We start from the raw sequence: 8231 nt of genomic DNA, 5'->3' as shown, positions 1-8231 counted from the left end.
ATGGTAAATTTCTCCAATAGAGACATATTTCACACAATGTGGGATTCGACTGGTGTTCTCCATTACTCAAGATGTAACCACTTCCCAAAATATTCCCAGGACCATGGGGCTAAAAATAAAACCAATTTCATAGGCTTGATGTGATAATTGAATGACAAAACATACTTGCAAATAGATAGTGTAATATCTCCAAGCAGGAAGAAAACTTGTTAAGACACCATTCTGGGAGGGTTACTATTACCCTCTGCCAGATTAGGTCACTAGAAAATTTTCATCTTCAGTATTGTTTCCAGCATTCAGTGGTGCCCAATTGGGGAACTGGAGAATCCCTAAGCCAGGTCTTTCCTGCCTTTCCCTGTACACTATTCTCATTTCACCATCCAAAGTATGCTTGATGTGTGTCTTTTTTGTATCCTACTCTGTGACATACCTTTTATGAAAACTTTTAATAAAACTAAAGAATCATGGCCAGGTGCAGTGGCTCATGCCTGTAATCCCAGCACTTTGGGAGGCCGAGGTGGATCATTTGAGGCCAGGAGTTCGAAACAAGCCTGGCCAACATGGTGAAACCCCATCTCTACTAAAAATACAAAAGACTAGCCGGGCGTGGTGGCGGGCACCTGTAATCCCAGCTACTTAGGAGCATGAAGCAGGAGAATCACTTGAACTCAGGAGGCAGAGGTTGCAGTGAGCCAAAATCACGCCACTGCACTCCAGCCTGGGTGACAGAGCAAGACTTTGTCTGAAACGAAACAAAACCCCCAAAAAACCACTACAGAGTCATTAGTCTGTCTGTTGTCAGTATCCCAAAGTTCCCGTTCCACGTATAAAGTCTTCATCACATTAATTTCTAGGTAAATTTACCATCTCCCAACACGTAGTCTCTGTAAAAATACCAGCTATAGAAGTTATCTGAAAGCAGCTGACTTCTATGATTTCTGCCTATACTTTCTTTCTCTGTCTCCTCCTTCAGGGAATGCTGGAAGAGGAGACAGGCCCCAGAATTGGGCAGGAAGTAAACAGTTTTCAGGCTGAGGCCAATCTAAGCAGGAACATTCCAATATTTCTTCAGCAAAGTTGTCCCAGCACTTCACTGGTTAACCTTTTATGTCCACCATTTGTGGATTTCACAGCTACTTGTCAATGGTGAATATTGATCATCATCATTATCTACTGAGCTGCTACCATATCCCAACTACTCCTTTCATGTTGTTCATTATTTTCTCAACACTCAGCATATTTGCAATGTGTTATTTCATATCACAGACAAGGAAACTGAATGCAGAGATGTTTTATTTCTTGCCAAACATCACGTGAGGATGAACAATGAAACGGATTTGAAACCAGGATTGTCTGATTCCAACATCTCTGTTTTTTTTTCACTCTGATATGCTGCAATTAAAAAGCTATTTCTAAGACTGTACTTTCCGAGATCGTTTCTATAGTTGGTTGTGAGACAAGTTTCTCTGAACTTGCAGAGCACGGGAAACCAGGAGGGGGAGGCGCAGGGTGCTCTCCACACGTATGAAACCAGCTGTGGGTGTTGCTTTCCTGCAACTGCCATTTGCCACTGATGATCTTCTCTTCCTCTGGAAGAGTAAGAGGGGAAGGACACAGTTTCAGTGCTTCCCATTTATAATTAATTAATTAATTAAGGGCAGGTGCAGGGGCTCACACTTGTAACCCCAGCACTTTAGGAGATTGAGCAAGGAGGATCCCCTGAGCCTGGGAGTTTGAGATCAGCCTGGGCAGCAGAGTAAGACCATGCCTTAAAAAAAAATTTTTTTTTGTTTTGTTTTAATTTTTATTTTTTTGAGACAGGGTCTCACTCTGTTGCCCAGGCTGGAGTGCCGTAGCGTGATCTCAGCTCACTGCAACCTCTACCTCTGGGTTCAAACAATTCTCATGCCTCAGCCTCCCAAGTAGCTGGGATTACAGGTGCCTGCCACCATGCCCAACTAATTTTTTTTGTACTTTTAGTAGAGATGGGTTTTCACCATGTTGGTTGGCCAGGCTGGTCTCGAACTCCTGACCTCAAGTGATCCGCCCACATCAGCCTCCCAAAGTGCTGGGATTACAGGCATGAGCCACCACGCCCGACCAAAAAAAAAAAAAAAAAAATTTTTTTTTAATTAGCCTGACATTGTGGCATGTGCCTGTAGTCGCAGCTACCATGGGGGCTGAGGTGGAAGGATAGCTTGAGCCCAGGAGTTTGAAACCAGCCTGGGCAGCAAAGTGAGACCCTGCATCAAAAATAAAAAATAAAAAAATTAAAAAGCTATTTTTACAGATATTCATTGAGTGGAAAGCAATTTAATTTTACGTATAATAAGTTATTTCAAAAAGAATTTTAGTTATGTGTGGCAATTTTGCATAAATGCCTGATACAAATCAAGATCTACCACAGTAAGTGTGCTCCAGAGATACCCTTCTTGACCAAAACAAAGCAGGGCAGGGGTTGGGAGGCCTTTTGGGCTGGGCTCCAGGACACAATGACTAGAAGATGATGCAAAGCGCATGAGAGAGTAGAGAGCTACACAGTTTGCTTCCATATTAGACTCTGCAAAAGTAGTTCTTAAATGTTAGCTCACATGCAGCCTAGTCACGTTACTGAGCAGATTCCTGGGCTCCAGTCCTGGGTGACTCTTGCAGGTGGTCCATTGACCAGATTAGGAGAATCATTGTCCAAGTTCTCAAAGCCAAATTTAGGACACAGAGAGAAAGAATCCTAAGTGGTTGAATGGGAAACTGATTCTCCTCTTGAGCACACCTTAGATTCAAATAATTGATTGGAGAAGATCATTCTATACAAAAATCTTCTGACCTGCAGAGTTTCTACAAAAAGTCTTGAGAAAGAAAATATATATATATTTTTGGAAAAGATTGAATTTAATTATAATTTTGCAAATTATACTGTGGGAAAGGTCAACAAAAAGAAGTGTATTGCGGATGATCTTATAAAAAGAACCTTTTGTAAAGCAAACAATTACCTTCTGATTTGTCTATTCTGAACCCTTGATGTTTATTTAAATTGGATGTTCTCATAGCAGGACACACCTGATACCTGGCTTGTCTAAACACTTAGAAAGTCAAATTGTCTAGTTATCAAAGCCCAGGCTTATTTTCTAAACACGTATGGATGGTCTTTCAGGAGTCATTTCACAGTGATGTGCAGAGAGAAAAACAAAACAAACAAACAAACAAAAAGCAAATCATTGTTCCTAAGTGTGTTTTCCAGCCTATGTCTAACTTTCTAGCAGATAATGGCAAAAAAAATGTTTGGGTCCAACATTGCAATATAATTTGAAATTCCTTGCTTACTGAAATCCTAGCCAAAAGGCTTTCTTTAGTTTTGTATTAAATTATCCCATTTGGTTGGCTGCCTTAATCAACTTAACCGATTATTTACCAGATCACCATTTTCCTTTGTGCAGACACCCCATCAGAGCTCAGGTGAACAATTTCTTGGGCCAGAGTGCCTTTCTTTTTCCTCAACACCAAGACTGTCTCCTGCCACACCTTTAACAGTGCTCTCCATCTGTAACCTCAGGTTCATAATGCAGCTTTGTTATTTGGTTTGTCTAAAAGCAATTAGTAGTTTCAGATTCTTATTTCCTATTTAGAGGAGACATGATTTGGGGGAGAGTTGGGGAGGTGACTGAACAAAGCCAGTTCAACAGTTAATGCTTTAACCTTGCGTATAATTTATACAATAAACAAAGTCACATGCTTCCCTAATAATTTAGATGTAAGCAAATGTTGATTTATTCAGGAAGGCTACTGCCAGAAGCAAAGCCTGCAGCACTAAAATTTGAATTAAACTAGGACAGAAGCAGGCTAGTCTATAATAACATTTGTATAATTTTATTTTTGCCCTTGGCTCAGTTCATTTCCTCGTACAGTAGATGCATGAAATTGGTTCTTCAGCCACCTTTAGCTGATGTTCATTGATATCCGGGCAGGCAGAGAAGCAAGAGAATGCACCTTTCTAAGCTTTGTGTTTTCAATCATAAGGCCTTCACTTCCTAGGTCATTTCTGACAATGATTATCTTTCTCTGAATTGTGTTTTTGGCAAATATCTCAGAAAAGCTTCATTTAACCTAGAGATACGGTCTCCCCCCTCTTACTGTGAGGGGACTCTTAGAACTGAGACAGTTAAATAGATGCAAATGTTGTGCTGTTTTTATTCCTTTATTCAAGCCCTGGGGCGTGAAATCTGAATTCTCTTACTCTGCTTTCAGCAGTGAAATAAGGGCCTGAAAAATTCTTTAAATGATGGTGAAAAATAAACATTAACTTGAAACAGTGAGGAATCAACCCCCCCTTTTACTATTAACCTTTGACTTAAGTAAAAACTAGGACCTACATTTTACAACTTACCACTTTTGTTAGGAACTGAGGCTCCTTTTGAGGGAGCAGGCTCAAGCTGGTAAATAATTTTGGAGAGCTTCTGAAAAGTAGATGAAGTTTTACATCCAAACATAGGGAAACTTGGTTTTTTCATAGCAGTTCCTGAAATAATGATATTGCCAACACACACAGCACACACATGGAAGCATTCTCAACCCCCATAATCACCTGGAAATGTCTTACAATTTTTATTCTGCCTCCTCCATACTTCCATTTTAGGCAAAGTAACAGCACTTCAGAGGGTCAAAACTTCTGAAATGAAGAATTTATTCCCTTAGTTCAGGAAATCAATTATGCTAAAAATTTTCCCTGATGTTTTATTTAAGGGGAGTTAAGAAAAAATAAAATCTTAAAAATTTAGAAATTAAAGAATTGGTATTTACACTTTATGTGCAATAATGCATTTATGCCTCACTTCTTCCAGCTGAGAAGGTAAATAGCAGCCCTAGTGTTTTGGAGGCAAACATTGTTCTGTCCTATTCTTGGTAACAAAATCTGCTCCCAGGCCTTCTCCATCCCTGTCTGATTGTGCCCTGGGGCTGTTGCAGGCAGCCAGAGGAGCCTTTCAGAAAATCCAGGCCATGTTTTGACTTCATTAGAGATTCCAAATAGAACAAGTTTTAGCCTGGCTCAGGCTTTGGTTATGAAAGTTTCCCACAGCTCTCAAAAATATACAGAATAATAAATGGCTGAGCAGAGAAATAGAAGGCAATAGTCATTCCATCAAAGGTTTCTAGTCACATCATAAACTACAATTGCAGAGCCTGAGGAGCTTATGTCACTAGGACCCAGAGATAAAATGTTTTGCCTTTGGACCCCGAGGTCACGCGCTGGGGCAAGAGCTTTGAGGTTGGGTCCTTTGTTTGCAGACTGGCAGGGGAAGGGCACTTGATCCCTGCCTAGGAACAGAAAGAATGCCTCTCTCCCCCACCCTGTGGCCCCTTGGCCTTCCCTGGGGACAGGCTGTGTGGCTCAGCGGGCATTGTGAAACCTTCTCACCCCAAGGGGTGGCTGTGAAGCTTCAAATGTTTTCGGGCATTTCCAGCATAAAAGCAAAAATTGATGAGTTTCAGTGGGATAAGCTCTGAAGCTCCAAGGAAAAACCCCCAAGGCAGTGGGTGTGAGGAGGAAACTTTTTATTGTCTTGCTGCAGATTTTTTCTTTCATTTTTCTTTTCTTTTTCTTTTATTAAATCAAGATGTTATATGAATGCACCACTTAAATATTACATGAAAACTTCTTAAGGGAACCATCTCCTCCCCAGTTTACAGATCAGTCTCCAGTTTGTCCATATTCCTGTTTCCCACCATTCTTCCTCCTCTCTCCCTTTTTCCGGGTTCTCCCTTCTCTTACCCCCACGTTTTTTGGGAGGAATCATAAAACCACACTTTAATGACAAACTCCAGAAATCTAGACCTATGAGGACCCTAGATATTCACCAACTTCCATGGAATGGCCTTCATTTTCCACACGCTTTTATTTAGAAAACATATGAACTACTAGAAGTCACTCAAACAAGGAAGGATTTACATTCATTTTTTTTCCCCAAATAGTCTTTTAATATACATGTTTCTTGCTAGAAGCAGATTTTGTTGATGCTTTATTTTTTTTTAAAGCCAGTAACTAACTATAGCCTGACAATTTCTATCCCATCACATTGATATTAGATTGGGTGGGCTGTGACTTTATGACATCAAAGAAATTGATTACAACTTTTTTTATATGTGGCTCACAATGCAGCCATTGCCATGATCCAAACATTATATGCTAACCTCGGAATCACGGAAGTGACGGGAGAAACACGCTGTGGTTAGTGATTAAAGACTGGACATAAAATTGTCTCCAAACTCATTTTTTAAAAGTCTTTGAACATGACCAAAATTGTATTAATGAGCTTTGGCTGGAAAGAACACTACAGTGTGTCTCTATCTCCATTTCTCACATTTTAGTTAAACTTATAGATGGGCTTCCCCTGGTAACCGTATTAAACAGAAACATTAGACAGAATCCATAAGAAAATGTTCACACTTGTAATCCCAGCACTTTTGGAGGCCAAGGGGGGCAGATCACCTGAGGTCAGGAATTCTCGACCAGCCTGACCAACATGGAGAAACCCCATTTCTACTAAAAAAAAAAAAAAAAAAAAAAAAAAAAAATACAAAATTAGCCAGGCATGGTTGCGCATGCCTGTAATCCCAGCTACTCAGGAGGCTGAGGCAGAAGAATCACTTGAACCCGGGAGGCAGAGGTTACTGTGAGCTGAGATTGCACGATTGTGCTCCAGCCTGGGCAACAACAGCAAAACTCCATCTCAAAAAAAAAAAAAAAGAAAGAAAGAAAGAAAATATTCATTCCTTTTTTTAAATGCATAAACCACCCAGAAAATATATACCTTAAAAATAAAAAAGGGGCTTGGTAAGTATTTTATATTTCACCCAACTGGAATTATAATAGAAAGGGAAACTATTTTATTCGAAAATTTACCATTTGCAGGAAGGTGTATGTGCCTATGCACCTGAGTCTTTATTAAGGGAATGGAGGAAAAACAGCCAGGAACAAGGTGAAAAGAAGTTCATTCACTGTCTCAGAAAATAAAGACCTCAGACTTTCTAAATGAAAATATACCATTAGCATCAGATACTAATCACAAGGTAATTATTTTTAAAGAGGTTCCTGAGTAAGACACACACACCCATGACACCCTGAGGCTAATCTATGCACCTAGAGACTTATTCTGCCCTTCGTTGTATGTGAGTTAGTTGTCCTTGCAGTGAATAAAAGCTGCTTTCCATGTTATTCTACCCTCCTGTAAAAAGAAAAAAAAAATGTCGCTTCAGAAGATACAGATAAAAATGCATCCAATTAAAAAACATTCCTCAAGGGCAATTTGGATAAAAGTTAAGCTGGGCAACATCAAACTAGGCCCGTTCCTATAAAATACATCAAATTCAAAGAAGTTTCTTGTTTTTGTTTTCTTTTAAGTTACTAATCTTTTTAATGAATCTCAGACTCCATCAGCCAAACTGCTTTTTTAAGAACAGTTTTTACCTATGTAAAGGCAAGGATCGGTTTAACAGAAAGCACCCAAAATATTAATCACATGGTAAAATATCTTTCTATACTTTGTTTAAGAAAAAAACTCTGTTCAAGTAATTTCAAGTGAACAGAATTGTCCACACTGGAAAGGACAGTCCTCGTCAATCCAGGTGACTTACCGTGGGCTTATGATCCCTGAAAAGTGTCCGCCCCCAGTACCCCCGCTATATACTTGCTGGCATGAATTACACCACCAAGTCACCTCTTCAAGAAATCCCCATTGATAAGCCTCCAACAGTGTAAAATATCAGCTGTCGTGGAAATTTTTTTCAAATATAAAGATAGTTCCTGCCCTCATTAGGCTACATTTTATTAGACTCCATGCATATCCATATCTTATACCAAGCCTATGAGCTATCCAATGTTCTATAACTCCCTTTGGAGCTATATGCTAGTCAGCACTCTTCATTCATTCATTCATTCATTCATTCATGTAACCTCCCTTACTGAAGACCCCACAAAGTGCCAGCACTGCTTTGAAGAGCTGGGAAATCAGACATGAAGGAGATAGGTAACATCCTGCTCTCGAAGAGTTTATTTTCTCCTAGGCAGAGGCATTCAATAAACCAGCAAACAAATGAAGAAAACCATTTCAGACAGTGATCAGTGAAATAAAAATAAAGGAACGTGGTCAGATAGGGTGGGCTAACGTGGACGGAAAGGCTTCACCGGGTAGGTGGAGATGTTGAGCTAAAATCTGAATGTCAAGAAAGAGCCAGTTGTT

The 8231-nt window shown here is 39.8% G+C and overlaps 1 non-coding gene across 1 annotated transcript; it reads left to right on the top strand.

Annotated features, from left to right (window-relative positions):
* Positions 1–1414: 1414 nt before the first annotated feature.
* LOC129019233 (small nucleolar RNA U3) lies at positions 1415–1627 on the top strand. The gene has a single exon (XR_008495566.1). It is a non-coding gene; the product is annotated as a small nucleolar RNA U3 (small nucleolar RNA).
* Positions 1628–8231: the final 6604 nt, after the last annotated feature.

This window comes from Pongo pygmaeus, chromosome 17, assembly GCF_028885625.2.
Source record: "Pongo pygmaeus isolate AG05252 chromosome 17, NHGRI_mPonPyg2-v2.0_pri, whole genome shotgun sequence".
NCBI lineage: Eukaryota > Metazoa > Chordata > Mammalia > Primates > Hominidae > Pongo > Pongo pygmaeus.
Note: the sequence above shows the minus strand (reverse complement) of the source record. Positions and strands in the feature narration are given on the sequence as shown.